We start from the raw sequence: 21,490 nt of genomic DNA on the forward strand, positions 1-21,490 counted from the left end.
CCCTGGACACTTCAGGACCCAACATACCATGGTCTATCTAGATCTCAGCAGCTCATATAAAAACGTTGAATGTCACCTCTGCAGTACCTGGACAGTAATAAGGAAATATTGCGGATAGAGGGGGACCCAGGACTGCCAACTACCTCATCTAGGCACAGTTGAGTGACCTTGCTCCTGACTATTAAGTTTTGTGACCTGAAGACTCACCACCAAATACTGCGCTCAAACAACATTGGTGAAAGAATGTCAATGGGATTGCATGAGTATCAGGGACAATTGAAAATGGCTCATATTTTTTTCAGTCCAGTCTATTGATGCAGAGTATTTAGAAACAGGCCACATGAGCAGGTATGTGGCCCCAAACCTCATTTGATAGAATTTCATAGATACAGAATTGAAGGCTAGAAGGGACCATTAGTAAGGATGAGATTCTGTCGCGGAAGTCCTGGATGTGACGTTGCACTCTATATGCTTATAAGTGTAAATATAAAATAACTGGAATATGCTTTGTGCTAGGTATGCCATGTAACATATTTTTGCGGAGATTATGATCTACTGCATATATTCATCCTATTTCTGTGCATGTTTCATTTTTATGTCTGAAGTTACGAGCATTGGTTCTATGTTTGTATTTGAAGTGTTTGCTGTAGGAAACACATAAGGGAGGTTTGGCCAATATATTGTGAAGGGGCTATTCAAGTAATTGGAAGTACTTAACTAACAATGGACTTTGGGAGTTGCCAATCCACATCTGAGCTTTCCTGGGAACGCTCAAACTAACATGTAAACAATGGCGTTGGCCTGCAAAAAGATGAATCATTCATGGACATGTGACTTGCCCAGGTGGCTACAAGCTCCACCTTGATGCTGTGATTTTGCACAGAAGAACAAAGGGGTTTCCGTCCATGAGAGAGACTATAAAAGGCCCTGGAAGCCTCTCCATTTTATCTTCAGCTGGCTCAAGAGATGGCTTCTCTACCCAAAGAGATGCCTGAAAAAAGCTAGAACAAAGGACTGTAACTATAGGGGTGTGAGTGATTGCTGGACCCAGGCTATAGATTACAACGTTGGTCCAAAAAGTACTGTACCTGAGGTAATATCTAGGGAGAGAAGTTAGTATTTGTAACTAGATCCTTAGTGTAGTAAGTTAGCCTTGCTATTTTGGTTTATTTTACTTGGTAACTTACTTTGTTCTGTCTGTTATTACCTGAAACTACTTAAATCCTACTTTTTATACTTACTTAATAAAATCACTTTTTTGCTTATTAATTAAATCAGAGTAAATAATTAATACCCGGGGGAGCAAACAGCTGTGCATATCTCTATCAGTCTTGTAGAGGGAGGACAATTTATGAGTTTACACTGTATAAGCTCTATACAAAGTAAAGCGGATTCATTTGGGGTTTAGACTCCCAGAAAGACTGGGTGCTGGAAAAGTCCCTGTTAACTGAGAAGCCCCTGGGCTAAGTGAATCTTAGTTTCTGTGAACTGCAGGGGGGCCTGGCCCAACCTCTTGGTCTGTGCTGGTGCCAACTTGTGTGTCTAGCTCAGCAAGATGGGAGTGGAGGGAAGCCTTTTCTGGCAGGGGGGTTTGTTCTCAGTGGTATTCCAGCACATCTAGTGACAGTCTTGGGGGGGTTTCTGTGACCCAACCCATCACAATGGATTCTGTGACTTTGGCAGCTGCACTGGCTGGTGAGGCTAATCCTAGGGTCAGCTGCTGGGGAACCCTGTGTAGGGGCTAGCTGTCCAGCGCCAGGAGCTGCTAAGTTTTAGTCAGGGGTATTTATATAGTCAAAGTCATGAACAGATGACTGGCTGTGATTTCTTTGGTTTATTGCCTGTGACCTGTCCATGACTTTGACTAAAAATACCGGTGACTAAATCTTAGCCTTAACCATTAGATTGTCTAGTCTGACCTCCTCTATATCACAGGTCATTAAATTTCACCCACATTGATATGCCTTTTATAATTTTTAAAAGCACTAATCTTTTCCTTTTGCAGTCTCCTCTATATTTAGCTTTTTATTTTCAATGTTGTATGTGCATTGCTCCTTTTAAAATCTTTGTGAACACTAGGAAAACCTATAAGTATTTTTCTGCAGCTGAAGTGTAAACAAACAGGCTGCATGTGTTTTTACAATTGTGTTGTCATCTAACCTTGCTAATTGGTGTTGAAGACGTTAGTTTGCCCACCCCTGGTTTACATGATTTTTTTGGCCTGAGAGCCACATCGGGTTTCCAAAATTGTATGGAGGGCTGGTTAGGAGAGGCTGTGCCTCCCTAAACAGCCAGGCATGGCCTGGCCCCCAACCCCTATCCGACCCAACCCTGACGGTCCCTGCCCCAGGACTCCTACCCCATCCAACCCCCCCGCCCCATTTCCTGTCCCCTGATGTGTACCCCCAGCTCAGGACTCCTGCCCCATCCACCACCCCCTGCTCCCTATCCCCTGACCACCCCCGGACCTGCCTCCCCTGACTGCCCCCCACCGTCCCATCCAACCCCTCCTCTCCTTCCTGACTGCTTGGGACCCCTACCCCCATTCAACCCCCCTGTTTCCTGTCCTCTGACCGCCCTGACACCTATCCACACCCCCCAGCCCCGACTATCCCCTCGAACTCCCCTGCCCTCTATCCAACCCTCCCTGCCCCCTGTCAGGCTGGGGCTCTGCAGCTGCACTGCTCCAGGAGCTTGCAGCCCCCCCGCCCAGAGCATTGCACCGGCGGTGCAGTGAGCTGAGGCTGTGCGGGAGGAGGAACAGTGGGGGAGGGGATGGGGGTGAGGCTCCTGGGCCAGGAGCTCAGGGGCCGGGTTGGAGCGTCCCGCGGGCCGGATGTGGCCCATGGGCTGTAGTTTGCCCACCTCTGATCTAAACAATAGCTCACACATAAGCTCCAGGGGTGTTATATTCTTTGTATAGGTAACCTGACCCTTGCAACTCTACCAGTGGTGGAAGCTGTTGTGGCACACAAGGACTTTTACCACTGTGTTATCTGATCCTGCTAATGTGGCCTGTGTGGTCTGCTTTCTGTACTCCACTGCACAAAGGTCAAGTTTGCCAGAAGTCATTTACCCATATAAATACACTTTTTAGTTAATTTTTTACTTTAGTATTTTTTATTTCTTTTTAGCACTATTTTTTAGTTCTTTTTAGTTCATTTTAGGAGTTCATTTTTATACTGTTTTCCCAGGGATCAACTTCTTTTGCTTCAGTCAATAATATTTCTCAGAGGTGGCCTTCCTATGGGTGTGTTGGCAGCTGGCCTGTGAACACTGATGACCATCATAAGGAGATCAAAGCCCAGCTGAATTCAATCATAAGCAATTCTTTTTTGTATGATGAGGAATTCAAGTGACTAGCTGAGATAGTCATCACTTGGAGAGGCAAGTAGTGCTGTGAAAAGATCAAGGAATCTAAGCTAAGGTTGAGTACAGTAAGGCTTGGGATAATAGTAATACGTGGAAGGAAAAAACATGTCGGTTCTCTGAAGAGCTGGACTGAATCCTCAGTACTCTTTCACAGCCCAATATACAGCATGAGACACTGTAGTAAGGGATAACAAAAAGGAGAAAGAATATAAAGACCATGCACTGAGCAGACCAGATGAAAAACTAGACCAAGAAATCTCAGCAAGTTCTGAGGTACAGGTTTTAGGAGCCTCAGGATCTGACGTGGAAGCAAACAAGCTAGTGGCAGTTTGTTTACATGCAGAAGTTTAATCTCATTTACAATTGTTAGAATCTTTTAATGGAAAGGTACTACTGTGATTGTTAGAGACTTACTTTAATTGTCTCCGGTTTGTAGGTCTCCCACAAAAGCCCAATGTTTTATGCTTTCTTTGCGAAAGAGTTAACTAATGAATACTGTTCCCAGAACTGGGATGATATAGTTTGGTTCAGAGAGATTTTGATGTGATAAGGTGATACATCAGTACTTGTTACAAAACAGAAACAGCTGAAACAGGTTAATTTGAGCTGTGTGTGTAAATCACTGTTTTTCAAATGGAAAAGGACATAATTGGTATGGAAAAAAAGATTATTTTTAAGCCTTTGAGAAAGAATGATAAACAATGGAGAGGAAAAGTCAATAAGTCACCCTCCTGCCACTTTAATTGGACATTCCAAACAGTGCTCTATGTACAGATTTGTATTTGAGGTTAGTAATAAGTCTGCTAGCTCGGAGCAGATGACCTGCTTTTTTCAGTTTGATACGTATGTGTGGCACTTTCTTCTCAAAACTCTGGGTTTTATAAGGCACTTTTTAAATTATCTCATAGGAAAAAAATTCTCTCCCCTGATCTTGTCTTTCTGCACCAGTTCTGTAATTTAAACTCTTAAGGATACTCTCCTCCCCACAAAAGTGGAGATAGAGAATCTTCAGGCTGAGAAAACCAGTGTATTTTTCATCAATCTCGGGAGAAAGTTCAGTTCAGAGAGGTCTAATTAGCTGTCAACGTTTGTTTTATTTGTTTGTGCATGCACAGATGGGGGTCACCCATGACAAGACTGTAGAGTCTGTGTCTTTTCCATATGACCTGGGAGGATAAGTGGTCTATTAGTGAGTCTGGGAAGGCTGCCACAACTTAGTGGTCCTCGGCGCTGTCTAAATATGCTGGGGGCATCTCCAACTACTGGGAAAAAAGATAAGGCTCAGCAAGGCACAAGTATGAATTAAAGCTACCATAGCCTCCCCTCAAGCTGCGAGTTCTGTGGTACCCTGCCTTGCGTAGATCTACACTGCAATTAGACACCCATGACTGGCCCAGGTCAGCTGACTCGGGCTCAGGGGCTGTTTAATTGTGGTGCAGACTTTCAGGATTGCACTCCTGATAGGATCCCAGGGCTCAGGCTTAAGCCTGAGCCAAAATATCTACACCACAGTTAAACTGCCCCTTCGCTCAAGCCTTTATGATCCTTGGGTTTTTGGTTTTTTGGTTTTTTTACAATAGGAACATCAAGTAGGATCTTAGTTTTGTGTGTCATCACAAAAGACTTAAACTTGGTCTTTACCTACCCTTAGTTGACAGAGAAGGAGATGCTGTGTTAGACTCTTTGAATTTTTTTCACCCTGATTGTTTTTATTAAAAATTGGAGTGAAAGCTGGGTATTTGATCAGATGACTAAAAACACTTATTGAATTAAAACAGATGTTTTATTTATATATTGCACACTGTCAAAGACATATCATCTATCCAGTAAACAAGTATATCAAGTATTAGAAGGGTAGCCGTGTTAGTCTGTATCCACAAAAACAACGAGGTGATTGTACTAGGTGACTTCTGGGTACCCATCTCACTCTGTCAATCTGTTCCCTCACTTCCCCAAGTGGGTATTGTAGTTTTAAGAATGCTTGGTACAGATCTTGTAGGTGTTTGGTCAGATAAGCACCACCCTATACCGGAAACCTGCTGACCAGTATACTTATCCACATGCCTCCAGCTTCCATCCAAACACATCATACGATCCATTGTCTATAGCCAAGCCCTAAGATACAACCGCATTTGCTCCAATTCCTCAGACAGAGACAAACACTTACAAGAGTTCTACTAAGCATTCTTAAAACTACACTACTCACCTGAGGAACTGAGGAAACAGATTGACAGAGCGAGTCATGTACCCAGAAGTCACCTACTACAGGTCAGGCCCAACAAGGAAAACAACAGAACACCACTGGCCATCACGTACAGCCACGAGCTAAAACCTCTCCAGCACATCATCAGCGATCTACAACCTATCCTGGAAAACAATCCCCCAACTCTCACAGGCCTTGGGAGGCAGGCCAATCCTAGCTTACAGACAGCTCCCCAACCTGACACAAATACTCATCAGCAACTACCCACCATACCACAGAAACACTAACCCAGGAATCAATCCCTGTAACAAACCCCGTTGCCTTCTCTGTCCCAATATCCACTCTAGCAACACCACCATAGGACCCAAACACACCATCAGAGGCTCATTCACCTGCATATCTACTGATGTGATATATGCCATCCTGTGCCAGCAATGCCCCTCTGCCATGTAATTGGCCAAACTGGACAGTCTCTATGTAAAGATAAATGGACATAAATCAGACATCAGGAATGGTAACCTATAAAAGCCAGTAGGAGAACACTTCAGTCTCCCTGGACAGTCAATAACAGATTTAAAAGTAGCTATTCTTCAACAACAACAGAAATTCAAAAACAGACTTCAAAGAGAAACTGCTGAGCTACAATTCATTTGCAAACTTAACGCCATCAATTTGGGCTTGAATACAAAAGCAATTTTCCCTCTCTTGGTATTGATACCTCCTCATCAATTATTGGGAGTGGACAACATCCACCCTGACTACATTGGCGTTCAACATTGGTTCTCCACTTGTAAGCTAACTCCCTTCTCTTCGTGTGCCAATATATATATTTATGCCTGTATCTATAATTTTCACTCCATGCATCTGAAGAAGTGGGGTTTTTTACCCACAAAAGCTAATGCCCAAATACATCTTAGTCTTTAAGGTGCCACCGGACTCATCATGCAAACTAAGACTACATGCCCCAAATAAATAAATGGAGCACCTGTCACGGAATTTTGTTGTGAACAGCTCTACAACAGGGATTCCCAGTTTTTGAGGATCTGCTCGAAGACTTTTACCTTTAGGGGCCCCTCCCTTGGAAGAATTTGGATCAGCTCAGCCAGTCCACTGTGCAGCTGAATTGAACCAGAATGAGAAGTGTTACTGAGCAGAACCGCCTCCATCAAGAAGAACAAAAAGAAGATTTGCATCCACCTTAGGTATTAGATACATAGCCACTGCTTTTTTTGTTTCCTGACTGTAGGAGGATACGCTTTCTGGATGCTAAGAAGGCTAATCCAACAACCCATAGACTGAGGGAGTTTATGTAAAACTTTCTGCGGGGTGGGGGGGATCTGTGGGGGACATGGATTCTGCACGTGTAGTGGTGCTGAATTCCCCCAGGAGTAATTATCACAATGGCTAAAAGAGAGTCCATTTTGAATCTGAGATTTCCTTAGGAGAGGTTAGGGCACTGGCCTGGCACTTTGGAGATCCAGGTTCAGTTTCCTGCTTCACCATAAATTTATTGTGTGACCATGGGCAAATCACATAATCTCTGTTCTGTGCCTCAGTTCCCCATCTGTAAAATGGGAATCAATGCTTCCCTTCCTCACAGGGGTGTTGTGAGAATAAATATATTAAAGATTTTGAAGCACTCAGATACTACAGCAATAGGGGCCATATAAGTACCTAAAATATACAGCTAAAACATGTCTTCTCCCATCAGAAGATCTCATGCCTCCTTCTTTGGGGTCACAGTGAACCTGGAGTAAGCCAAAAAAAAAAAAAGCTGTTCACCGTGATCCAAGATCACGATCCTCAATTCCTAGAGACAATTTGCAGAAAAGGGCCTTTTCTGATGTGCGAAGAGAAAAGAGCTGAAGAAAATGAGAATACCCTTGAAAGACCATGGGAAGGGATCCAGGAATCCAAGGCGATGGCTTCTCAATAGGGTAAAATAAATAAATAGTGAAATCCTCCTTCCCAAAGCAAGTCCATAATGGGGGGAAAGGTGTGTAGTCCCCTACTTCAGGGCTGAGAAGGAAGGCTTTTTCTTACTCCTGGGATACGAAAAAGAGTAAAAATGTTAATACTTCTGTCACATGACCAGGGTCAGAATCCACTGATTTCAATGGCTACTGTTACACCCCTTCCCTAAAACTGGAGTAACCCTGATACTGGGGAAGGAACCTCCTGACTGCAAAGGAGTAACTTTTCCCTCTTTTCTTGGAAGCCAACACAGGAAGACAGATTTGTTTCTAGGCAAGTCAGATAGGGTTGAATCCAGGGTTTTTCCCTAAGACCTATCCCATATGAAGAGAAAAGTGATTTCTGGGACAAGACACCTGCCCTTTCACGCTAAATTCATAATGCTCAACAAGTCATGAGAGAGGAGCTGAGGATGGTAGCAGAAAGCCTGTGGGAGTCCTGGGAAATATCGCTCAGGCAATTGATCAAAAGAACTCTGGCTAGGATTATGTTTAAAAAAAATTTCTAGGAAGGAACAGAAAACCTCATATTTTAAGTTAGACAGACAGCAAATAGCTGACCAGTACATATAAGATGGCTAGACAGCTGCTGAGAACAGCATGGCACCCTCTTTTCCTGCTGAGGGGAACCTTTAAGCTGATTGTGAACTCTAGGGATGTCTGTCCTTTCTAGTGTGACAAAGCTCCAACCTTGTCTCAGTGGGTCCCGCGCTTCCAGATGGATTTACGCTAGCCTGAGAGGCTCACTGTGACCCTTCACATAGTCCTTCTCTCTCTAGAGGCAAGGGTCACAGTCTACTGAGCCATTTTCATCATAAGCCAGCAAGGGAGATGGGAAGAAGCAACCCTCCATCACACAGTCTCTGTTGTCTCACAGTTTCTGTGATTAATCGTGGGTGGGGGGGAGGGGGATCCCAGGCCCGCTCTCTACTCCGCGCCCCAGCCCAGGGACCCTAATAATAGCAGTTATTGTGAGTGGACCTTTTGAAACAGGACAAGTACAGTTCCCTGGGCCACTTCCCCACAGCAGCCCCCACCACTTCCTCAATATCTACTTCACCCTTACCTCAGGGTCTCCTTCCTTGTGCCTGCTAGGGTTTGTACTGACTAGTTTCTTCAGCAGCGCAGCTTCCTCCTACAGCTCCTGACACACACACCTCACTGACTAACTGGGAAGCTTTTAAACTCATTCCAGCCAGCCCAGATTGGCTTCAGATGTCCCAATCAACTTAGCTATCTCCCTGCTTTCTAGAAAGATCTTAATTGGCCCCAGGTGCCTTGATTAACCTGGAGCAACTGCCATTTGGTTACCATGGTACCAGGAATTTGTTTAGCCTGGGGCTAATATACCTGTTCCTCACAACTTTCCTATAGCCATCTGGCCTTGCCCCATCACACTAGCGAAGGCATAACTGTGGACTCCCTCTAGGTGAGGAGAACTGCTTATTCCCCAAAGTCATTTGGGAATATATTCAATCCCCAAGCAAATTTATTTAAAAAAAAACCTCAAAGCATGACTGGCATCAGGAGAAGTCTAGGAAGTCTCTGATCTGCCCCCACTACCCACCCTTCACCTATCCAACATATTTTTTGTGGAAATTTATATGTTTTGTCAAAACAGCATATTTTATTTAAATGAATTTTTGATTAAAATGTTCTGACCAGCTCTAATAGTGAGTTTGTCCCTCAGATTCTGAGCTGGGGGTGGGTGGGAAGATCCTATCCTTCTTCCTATTCTGATCCTTGGCCCACCAGAGCTGTCATGAAAATTCAAGACCATAAGAGTGGTGCCAGCAACTGAGAGATTCTTTTTCTAAGAAAAAGGATCTGTATTCAACCAAATAAGTGGCTGAAAATAGTGGATGAAACATGAGAGTAAACCACAAAGGATTTTAGATAACATCAGAGGAGAGATTAAAACCTCCTGTTAAGATTTAGCAGCCAGTAATGACTCATTAATTCACTCAAGCACTGGATGATCTTATCTCCCCTTCACACAAGCCAGGTGGGCTGACTTAGTCTTTCACAGCCCCAGAGACCACCTAAAGTCATTGCCTTGCTCTGCTGCTGTTTCAGGGACAACACTGACCTTTTAGGTGAGCTTTTCTACACCTTTTAGGGAAGATGAGTAGGCTGGTTTTGTCTGTCACTGTCCCAGAAATTGCTTCAGCCTGTGCCTCTTTCCACTGAGATAGTGGAGGTTTTTCTTAGAATCAAATAATCATAGAAGATTAGGGTTGGGACCTCAGGAGGTCATCTAGTCCAACCCCCTGCTCAAATTAGGATCAACCCCAACTAAATCATCCCAGCCAGGGCTTTGTCAAGCCAGGCCTTAAAAACCTCTAAGGATGGAGATTCCACCACCTCCCTAGGTAACTCATTCTAGTGCTTCACCACCCTCCTAATGAAATAGTGTTTCCTAATATCCAACCTAGACCTCCCCCACTGCAACTTGAGACCATTACTCCTTGTTCTGTCATCAGCTACCACTGAGAACAGCTGAGCTCCATCCTCTTTGGAAACCCCTTTCATGTAGTTGAAGGCAGCTATCAAATCCCCCCTCACTCTTCTCTTCTGCAGACTAAATAAGCTCAGTTCCCTCAGCCTCTCCTCGTAAGTCATGTGCCCCAGCCCCCTAATCATTTATGTTGCCCTCTGCTGTACTCTCTCCAATTTGTCCACATCCTTTCTGTAGTGGGGGGCCCAAAACTGGATGCAATAGTTCAAATGTGGCCTTACCAGAGCCCAATAGAGGGGAATAATCACTTCCCTCGATCTGCTGGCAATGCTCCTACTAATACAGCCCAATATGCCGTTGTCCTTCTTGGCAACAAGGGCACACTGCTGACTCATATCCAGCTTCTCATCCACTGTAATCCCCAGGTCCTTTTCTGCAGAACTGCTACTTAGCCAGTCGGTCCCCAGCCTGTAGCAGTGCATGGGATTCTTTCTTCCTAAGTGCAGGACTCTGCACTTGTCCTTGTTGAACCTCATCAGATTTCTTTTGGCCCAATCCTCCAATTTGTCTATGTCACTCTGGACCCTATCCCTACTTCTCCCCCCAGCTTAATGTCATCTGTGAACTTGCTGAGGGTGCAATTCATCCCATCATCCAGATCATTAATAAAGATGATGAACAAAACTGGCCCCAGGTCCACCTCATCTGGAAGATCAACATAGCTCACCAGAAGCAGCCTGCCTCTGATGCTCGAATAATCCAGGCCAAATTGTAAAGTTCAACTGGAACAACAAACTTTGCAGCATCCATAGTTAAGTCAACTGATGTTGGTGGCCAGGAACAACTCATTCCAGGACTGTCAGCCAATGCACTCTTAATGACCAGTGTGGCTAACTGACTTCACATCATGAGCTGGTGTATTTAACTGTTGATCTATCGGATGGCAGATCAGCTTGTGATGGAGAATGAATTTGCTCCTCTTTGCTCAGAGCTGTCCTTGCATCCAGGGGTGCTGGAACAATTTGTATAGTGGGGTGCTGAGACACACTGAACCAACCTGTAAACCCAGTATATTTTGAAAACTACTTTAAGTCATGGGGTGCAGCAGCACTCCCTCCCACCCACCGTACCTCTAGTTCCAGCACCTGTGCCTGAATCTGATCCAGCCTCTGATTGATAAGGAAATCTATTAATAAGCATATGTGTTGACAGTTTGTCAACATACATCATCTCACTAACGTTCTTGCAGTGTGAGGTATGAAAGGAGAGCTTAGGGAAAGTCACGTTTCAGATGATATTTCAGTCTGTCAACTCTAATATAAAAACCATGCATGATTTCTAAAAATAGGGTTCTCCACAGGGACATTGATTGTTTTCGTAAGGCAAGAGTCTTGCTACTGTGTTTTAAATTTATATTTTACAATTGCATTCAAAATTTACTACGAACTTAAAGGTTAGAAAATGCTGTGATGTTTACAGTTCCAGTTGTCTCTACCATGACTGTGCCTAAATGATTATGAAAAAGTCTGCCTATACAATGTCTCTCTTACCTGTAATTTGAAACATCAAGACTTCATGCATGTTTAGAAGCTCAATGAAAATCTGGGGAATTCCTCTTATCTGCAACATCTACAATGAGCACCTGGTGCATGATAGTAGAAAATTGTGTAGGCGTTGAGGTACAGATGCTCAGTACGAGTGGGCTCATCCTCAACTGCAGCCTGTGTCAAAAATCATGTGTAGTCTCTAACTGTGACTCAACCGCCACACAATCTTGACCTTTTATGTGAATGAGCATGCTCTGAGCCTCTCAACTCTGCAACTCTTTTTAACTTTCCTGCACCTGTGGTTTCTGCCTGGACTCATTGATCCTTCTTGTGTTTATGGGGCACAGTGATGTACAGCTCCCTTTTCTTGCATATGATGCAGATGACAGGGACTGATCCTGATGCACACACACGGAGGCCATATTTTGACTGAAGTGTCTTCCAGGAGCTAGGCAAAGGTGTGGAACTGATGCTGGAGGAGGTAGACTGTCCATCATCCTGTTTCCCCTGAAATATTGACTGCTGAGCACAGCGTTTTCTTGTACTGTCTCTACACTTTTTGTCTATAAACCACACAGAGCAGTTGGGGTGGAACCCTGGATCATTAGGGATGTCATCAAATTCTTTTGGCAGGTGCTGTTGAAATGATTCAGCAATGTATCTATTATCAGCATGTAAATCCAACCATGCTTGAGCACATTCATGGTATTTAAACCACCTGACATGTAAATGTTTGAGTGGACTCCTTGATTGAGGCTAGAGGCATATAGCAATGTAAACCAGCTATAAAAGTAGATTTCTTGTGACTCTTAGATGATTGATTTCCTGATCTTAGTCACCATCACTGAGCATGGCCATATTGGTTCTGTATGAATACATGTGTTAACTGGTCAAATCCAAAGCCTCCAAGCTTTACTAATGTCTCTTTTTTTTGTGCTGCAAGTGGCTGGCTCAGTACTGGGTTAAGTTTCCCATATTTGCACACTGGAGGCTGAAAAGTGAAAAGGTCTAGGAGAAAACAACTAAGTTACTTCTTGAAAATCTATATGGTTGACAATGTTAATTGCTGTGCTTGAAATAGCCTATAAATATTAATTGTTATTGCTAAGAAAATGTAGTGGTGCTAGGTATAAGCACCTTTCATTGCGTTCCTACCCTCTCCTTGTTTTGTTTGAAATTAAATGTATCATTCTTTGAGACATCAAAACCTCCCTTTAAGATGTAAAGATTTTATGTACTTTTTATACAATGCTGCCACTAAGGAAAATAGGCTGTTTGCCATGAAACCACATGTAACTATGAATATTTAGGAAGAAACTAATTTAAAATACCATGCATTTATCATCCAAATAGTTTGCCTGGAGTCAAAATGGAACACATTAATAGCTATATTGAACCATGAGTATTGCTGATGATAGATAAAATTAGAGAGTGGGGTACCGTTTTGCCCCAGTAATTTTACCAAAATAGAGAAATGGCTGATTATTACACATTATCTGTTTGCATGACCAATGAGGAAAATTTGGTGTATAATATGGATGAGACAGACCAGACTTCTGGTCTTTCTAACAATTTCATGCACACGCAAAGAGCCTTTTAAACATGTTTTCACCCATGTATTATGTATAAGTGTATGATGTTTTCACTATTTCAATACATTTTGAATAATATTTCAACTATTTTGGGCCCAGATTAGGCAAATACTGTGGAAATTATATCCAAAAGCTCTTTAATTGATATGCTGTCAAAACAGGTTGACAGCAGGTAACTTTGGATGTGCAGTGACAGAAAATTGCAGGATTTCTTGCAGAGAACTTTTAATACAAGATCTCTTAGACTACTGCCTACATAAAATGGCATAGAATTATGTAGCGCTCCTCTTGCTGGTATGGAACACCACAATAATGGGCCTCACTATACGGCCTAGTCCTAAAGTCCTGGTTTAGGCCCAGATCAACCTTCACAGGATTTAAACTCAATGCTCTCCCAAACTTGACACATTCCCCAGAATTCACATGAGGCCAAGATACACAGCTGCAGTTCTACTACATGAACCCTTCAGGACCATGGGTGCCCCCAGAATTCCCAGCTGAAGGTAACTGTGTAGGGACTATGGTGTGGGTGGTCATGCCTAGTGATCCAGAGCCAAGGATCAGAATCCGGGAAACAGAGCCAGAGCCAGGGTTGGGGTCAGGATCACACCAAGCATTAGATCAGAAGTCATGCCGAAGGCTGAGCTAGAATCAATGTCAGGAATCACACTGAGGGTCAGGACTGCAGTTAGAGTCAGATAGCAGTATCAAGGATCAGATCGGAGTCAGGGAATAACGCCAGGGCAAACCAGAGTCAGGAGCTAATGTGCAGTACAGCACAGCAGCAGATCAGGAGTTCATGCAATTGTTCAGACAACTGCCTGTGCCTCCTTCTGGCTTAAATAGCATGTCTGGGCCAATCAGTGGAACCAGACATCTGCTCCAATCCAGAGCTTCATGAGAAGAGCACGGGTGGGCCAGAATTGTGCAAGCCCCTTTCCCTAGTGGTTCTAGAGAGCTGTCAAGTGGTGATCATGGTCTGGAACTGCTTGGGGACCTACAGGCCCAGGTTTGGGCCCTGCGAGACCTCACACTTTGTGGAAGAGTTAATAGCACCCAGATTGTATTTCAGGGACTCTCCATGGGGCACAGAGACTGCATCCTGAGCTCACCTACCCACTCCTCCACATATATCTTCAGCTCATACACAGAGACCTCTGCAGTGTCTGGGGGAGGATGGGGCCATCAAAAGAGGTGAGCTCGTAAGATGAGTTTATGGGTGCAAATGTGCCAGGAAGGTTTTATTGCTATTCTCTGTTTTTTAAGTCTTTGGTGTAACTGGACAGGATAGAATGATTGATGGAGAAAGGTGAACTATCAGGACTATCAAGCATCTCTTCTGCTACCCTTTGTTAGTGATTAGCCTCACTTCCCCTTCTAGTCTCCCCTTACTTCCTTCTTGGCTCTCAGTTATGTTAGTTCAGATTCCATCCTTATAAATGTACGGTAAGAACCTAAATAGAACAGAATCTCAGCAGTAAGCAAACACACCCTTCTTGAAGTGCCATTTATGGTCTTAAATCTACGAACAGCTCCTGTGACGCTCAAGCTGTAGCACTTCACTACACCAAATTAACTGTTCTCAAATCACCAAATTAACTGTCTGATTCTTGAGAGAAAACCCTGCCGTTTCTTTCTTCAATATCCGACCTGATACATACTTTTCCCTGTTACTGTAGTTTGCTTCATTAAGGTTGGCAGCTGGTGGGAAAGTGTGTTCAGCGTGGGACTATGACTCAGAAGAGCTGTGTGCTGTTCTCAGCCCGGCCACTGATGCATTGTCTGATTGTGGGCAAATTGCTTAATCGCTCTGTGCCTCAGTTTCCCTGTTTCTAACATGGGGATGATGATTGTTTTCTAAAGTGCTTTGCAACCAGTGGGTAAAAGACTCTATTATAAATAAATATAATAAATACTGTTAGGTAAAATTTCAGCTCTAACTTCACATCCTCATAAAATAAATGGTATTAGCAGTGCTTTTCCTAAAGTTTTAAAAACAAAGTCCTGCCAAATTGTTGAAAACCCACATTAAACTGAAAATCATACCTTTATCTTTTCCTGAAACTCAAAACCAGCCAACCCAACAAGGGTACAGCGGGTGAGAAACCAAACACACAAAAACCTACCAATGCCCAAACAAGACAAACCCCACACACCTCAGACTAATATCAGCTGAAATAGTTTTGCTGAAAAAGATATGGTTGGTTAATAAAACAGGAGATTTGATAGAAGTCCCTTCTCAACTTTAACTGTAGCAACTTTGGTGCAATGCTATAGATAGATGTGGTCCCATTTTCAAGAGCTGTTTCCAAAACCAGTTGTTTTTCCTCCATATCTGTTCTAATTTTGACTGCACAACTATCCACATATACTAATTTTCTCATCACTTGTCTGATTTTTCAGGGGGGATGAAGACTAAAATCCAGAGGGCGTAGCTGTGGATTGCCAATTTACTTTGCAAATACAGAGTGCATTTTTCCATTACTCATCACCACCGAAGGAAGGTCACCTTAAAAAGTCACAGCTTTTAAAGATAGTTAAGAGCTCTGCAAATTTCTCTACTAAAATATCTACTGGATTTTATTTTGACATTGAAAGCATGTTGAAATTAAATTAGGTTGACTAACTAATAGTCACAGTTGAATTATCATTGTTTGGTTTATTCTGGATCCTCTAAGAGTAGGCATAATTTTTACTGATTGAGCTGATTTCCAATTTTTGATACAACAGTCCCAGTTTTGAAAGAATGTTTTGGTAGGTTAGAGCTTTTCACTTCTCTATATGTATACATATTGCCTGACACCACGAATTTTTGGGAAATCTGTTAAAACACTAATCACTTTGTAGTTAAGTCCCTAAATGAGAATCTTCTAGATAGACTTTATCACCAAAAATTTGCATTAGAATGACATGTATCAGAAATATTGACAGTCAGCCAGCCTTGCACTCAGAACAAGATTCTTCTCACCTACTTCTTGTGAAAACAGCAAGACCTCTGCTTGCAAATGATCTGAAATAATTTCCTTTAAACTCTGATGTCTGTTATATAATGTTGTGGTGCAATAATGACCATTACCACCAGACTCATAAAATAATGAAGATAGAACACTACTTGGTGTGATCTGTTAAATTCTTATGCAAGATTTGTTCCTATTAAAATCTTGGTACAGAGGAACTACAGCTCACAATTAATGTCCATGAGTTACAGTTTGTGCATGTTAATTTGCAAGAGGGAAGTATCTTGGGCAACACTGGAGAAACAGAAAAAGATCAAGGTGCGAATAAAGTAGTTTACTCAATATAATTTTGTTTTTAACTATTTTATTTTCAAACATGCAAACTCTGCCCCTTCATTCTATATACTCTTGACAAACATTATGCATTTGTGTAGTCCTATTCAGTTCACATAAATCAGCATTTGTAGGATCAGTACCTATTAAAATGCAATACTTTTCTGTAACATTTATCTACACTGCTAACTACAGCAAAATGAATCAATAGTGTCTTCAGACATTTATAAGTATTAATTACATATCAAGGAAACTATTAATGTTTGAAATACCAAAACATTATATCATTTAATGAGATCAATAACAAATAAAATGTTTGCCTGCATTTTTCAGCTCTTGCTGATTTGAAAGGTGCTTTGGGGAGAGAGGATTACATCTGCAATCTCTTTTAAGCAAACTGTCTCAGCCACCTATGAACGGTTAGCCCTTTCTGCCTGCCAGCTAGACCTAGGCAGGGAATATACCCTAATATATCCCTTATATGATGTAATAACAAACAGAACCAGGGATTTGATAAACTTCACCAAAATCCTAGCAGATGCCTACTTAGCAGGTTTGAAAGTCTTCTGGTTTATATTATTTTAAAATGTTTTCTCCAAACATAACAAGGGTCTCTTCACAAGGAAGGACTAGTCCTGTGTCAACTTTGCAGGTTTTTATTTTGCCATTTTTGAGCTCTTGGTTTTCCCATAACTTAGAAGCAGCTGGATGGACTATCTTCATATTTTCAGAACAATTCACTTCTGAGCTGACATCAAGCATGGAATGTTTCAGCCCCAAAAGGTGAATTTTGCAGAGTTGTAAACAAATAAAGAAGGCAATTAATAATGGACCTGCAGACTAGTATATGGTATAAGTCTATAGGGCATCATGGATACAAATGCTAGCAATAAGGCAAACACCCAGCTCTCTATTCCATGCTAATAGTATAATCAAGTTGTCCTAGTTCTTGGCTGAGAGCAGCACCTGGAAGCATGGAAGGCAGCATGCTAAGATGAGCCCAAGTAAAATGTTTATGGAAATAAGAAAATATTATGGAGCAATAGCCACCACCACTGCATCTCCCTCTCTTAAACACCTGCCCTCAAAGAGACTCGGATTCCTTCTGGACTCCTCACTGCAAGCTGCGCAGTGGGCGCTGGAATAGATATGCTCTCTAAAATGCATTCTTCCATCTGCAGCTGGTCTGCAACCCATACTGTCAGATGATGAGTTGGACATGGATTATTATAACCCATTATATTTGGGAATGAGTACTTTGATCTTAAAAAGAGGTAACATTAATCCAGAACACAGTAGCACATCTCTCAGCAAAGCTAGAACTAGTTGGAAAACCCTGGGGTGGGGGAAAGGAGGAAGGAAGAGAAATAAAAAGCTTTAATCATTTCCCCTGTCTTTATTGACATTTTATTTTGATAGACATTTTCCTATTTGTGGTGCTGAATGAAAGTACTTTACCTTGTTTTCCCTTCACTGTACTGGTTCCCCTAGAACACAAAGTCAACTTCATATTCTTGCTCATTTTTAAGGCCCTAAAATCATAGAATATCAGGGTTGGAAGGGACCTCAGGAGGTCATCTAGTCCAACCCCTTGCTCAAAGCAGGACCAATCCCCAATTTTTGCCCCAGATCCCAATTGGCCCCCTCAAGGATTGAACTCACAACCCTGGGTTTAGCAGGCCAATGCTCAACCACTGAGCTACCCTCCCCCCACATGACATTGGCTCAGGCTACCTAAGTGCACAATTCTCTCTTGGAGACCACAGTCTCCCTCAACAGCTGCACTTTACAGGAAGTATCATCTTCAAGGGTTAATAAAACCTTTCTTTATGAGTGCAAAGAGCAGAGCTTTCTTAGCAGCTGGACCAAATCATGGGACTCTCTTCCAGAGCAGTGAGCGCCTCTGATCTCACCGCTTTCTGTGAAGAGTGTTAGTAGAGTTAAGAACTTTCCAATCTGTTCTCAGTGGAAACTTTCTACAAGTCACAAAATGGCATCACTAGGGAAGCTTTCCAGAAAGAATGGATTCATGGAGTAGTCAATTCTCAGCAGTTAAAGGGATTTGTTGGGCAGCTGGCAATGCTATCCTGCAAAATATTATGAAAGGCTCTTGCTGGCCGCTGTATACATTTGTACAGCTTGTTATCTTTTTGCCACTAGATGACAGTGTTGAGACACTTGTTTTCCTGTCCCAATGTTTCTCCAAGGCTACTTGGTAGATTAAATGTCACCAGCAAAATACTTGTTGGTGTCCCTTTGGAAGCATTATTCTTGAAATATGATGACCTTAAAATCTTAAAAATCACCAACCAAACATACATCATCAATAACTTTTACTGCTTCGGTGCTTTATAACAGAACATATGGTTACATCTCTGCACTTTTTTTTTTCAAGTGAACACACAGTACACTGCAGTGATAATAATAAATTCCTTTTATTGAGGCCTTTTGAGTTCAGAATGAGCCCAAAATGCTTTACAAGCATACTCATTTTACATATAAATCACTGAGCCACCACTAAAAAGCAGTCATCTTGGAGGTGGAGGAGACCCTCAGTGGAGGTTTAAGAGGGAGCGATCAGAGTGTTCTCCATGAAAGGTCTTTTCTTGTGGAACGTGCTCCATTTTGTGCTCTATTTCCAAGTAAACTATGTCTCCTTGAAATTCGCAATGATGATAATTTGGTCCATTAGAGCCTCAATTTATAACTTTCCAGACACATTACAAAATCCATATTTTTCATGGACATTTGCTGAGGAGGAGTCCTGATGGGTTGAACTAAGTACAGTAGATTAACTGGAGGATGTGACTGTTTGCCATTTTCCACTCCACGTATCTGATTAAGTGGGGTTTTAGCCCATGAAAGCTTATGCCTAAATAAAAGTGTTGGTCTCTAAGGTGCCACAAGGACTCCTCATTGTTCTACTACAGTTATCTAGTGAGGCTGTTTCAATCAGATTTGTAATATCTCCTCCCAAAAACCAGGGTAGGTTCAGATTTTCAACAAGTCGGCAAATATCTGCCTACTTCATTCATTCATTATTGTGGACAAGAGAAGATGATACTAGAAATCCCAGCCTTCTTAGTCTATTGCATGACCAACAGCAACAATCTGACTCCAGTCTTATTAGCAGTAGCTCTGGAAAGCCATTATAATTCTGCTATAACCACAAATGGATATTAAACTGAGACATGGAATGTTTTCCAGAGAAAGATATAATTAGTAAAGAATTTAAAAATCACTAGTGCAGTCCGAAAATGCCATCTCAGATCATCATATTAACTGAACTCTAGCTGCTTTGATCATTAAAATGTAGACGTGGGGGGGACAGTGGGAATAAAGAGTCTATTCTCCCTGTCACCAGAAAGAGCACAGAGAAAGGTTAGGTTAAAAGAAAAAATCACAGATTAAAGTGATAACAAAAGACCAGATATATTGTAAATGCCGTATGTCAGATTTCACAATAGATATGGTTAAAAAGACATGTGCAGACACCCATCTGGGGTTAAAAGAAGGTTACTGGATGCACACTGCAGTTCAGTGTTGCTACATGTGAACAAGCATATCACATGGGCTGCAGGCCATATGGGGCAGAAGGCAAAGTAAGTTATAGTTCCAGATGTAAGGATAGACTCATAATCACAGCACTCCCAAGGGCAACAAAATATTCTGTTATCCGGGGCTTACATCCAGAGCAGAGCTCCAGTAAATATTTTGAAACCTGTGGGGCTGAAAATTCTCATACACTGGTTCCTAGAGCCCCTCACTTCTTTCCCCACTCCCATTCGGAGGCCCAAATGCGGGGTAGAGACAAGAAATGAGGGGCACTGGGAAAGAGTGCATGAAAATTTAAGCCCTGTTTGTATCTGAACTCAGAGCCAAATCTGGAGACCTCACTGAGTTTTTACCTCTGTCTCAATTTTCAGAGGTGCTGAACACCAGCAATTCCAGGTGAAGTCAGTGGGAGTTGAAGTTTGACGGAGATAAAATGGTATGTTTGCCAGGTGGTGTTTCTTTGCTCTCACGGCTCTATTATTGTAGAGCGTATTAGCAAAGTATGTCTGCGACCATTTTTCATGCCAATGCTAATTAAGCAAATGTGATGCAGCTTCTGAAAAAATTAAAGTGAATAAAATAATGGGAGCCAGTTGTTCCATGTTGTTTTAGCATCCTTAATGAGCTGACCTGTGAGAAACTATTTTTACATTCTATTGATTTCCCTTACTCAGTGTTATCTTGCTTCTGGACTCAGCTACACAGCAGCACAAAGGAGTCTTTATTATGTTCCCACTAGTGCGGCTACATTTTATACTAATATATCATTATGTTGACCTTCCACTAAAGTATAGAAAACTAAGGGTCAGTGCTATGGATAACTTATTTGAGGTGATATGCACTTGAGGTCAGTCATAGTAAGGAACTTTCAGGTTCTCAGTATTACACTGTCATAGAGCGGGGCTACCCTGCAGCACCCCTTATCTGCTGAGTATGGGACTGCCTGAACTCCCTGCCTCAGTTTCCTCCCCCAAGGTTAGACTCCTTGACTTTCCACAAACAGGTCTGTCCTGGAGATGTGGCTTGGCCCTTCCAGTAACAAAAGTCCAACTAAAAAGACCCAAAGTTCTTCCCTTTGTGGGCTTCTCTTCAGCCCACCCTCTTCTCAGCCCATTTCTAGGCTACTAGAACACTAGGCCCCACCCTGGTTCTCCTGGAATACTCAGACTTCTGCTGATCCTGGCTCAGGGCCTTCTACAGGTGCCTACCCACACCCTGCATCTATGCTCTCTCTATGCATCAGACTGCTCTCTCTCAGCCCTCGTATGAGGCCCAGGTGTCCATTAAACTATCACCTGACTCTTTTAATTCCCCTGAAGATGGGAAGCAGCTAATGAGTTCTGGCACAGGCGGGGCTGGTTCCATCTCTTCTTAAGGGGTTGTCTACACTGCAGCTGGGAAGCGAGCCTCCTAGCACAGGCAGACAGATTCGTGCTAGCGGGGCTTGAACTAACATAATAAAAATAGTACATGGCTGTTGCAGCTCAAGTGGTAGCTCAG

This window comes from Caretta caretta, chromosome 3, assembly GCF_965140235.1.
Source record: "Caretta caretta isolate rCarCar2 chromosome 3, rCarCar1.hap1, whole genome shotgun sequence".
NCBI classification, from domain to species: Eukaryota; Metazoa; Chordata; order Testudines; family Cheloniidae; genus Caretta; species Caretta caretta.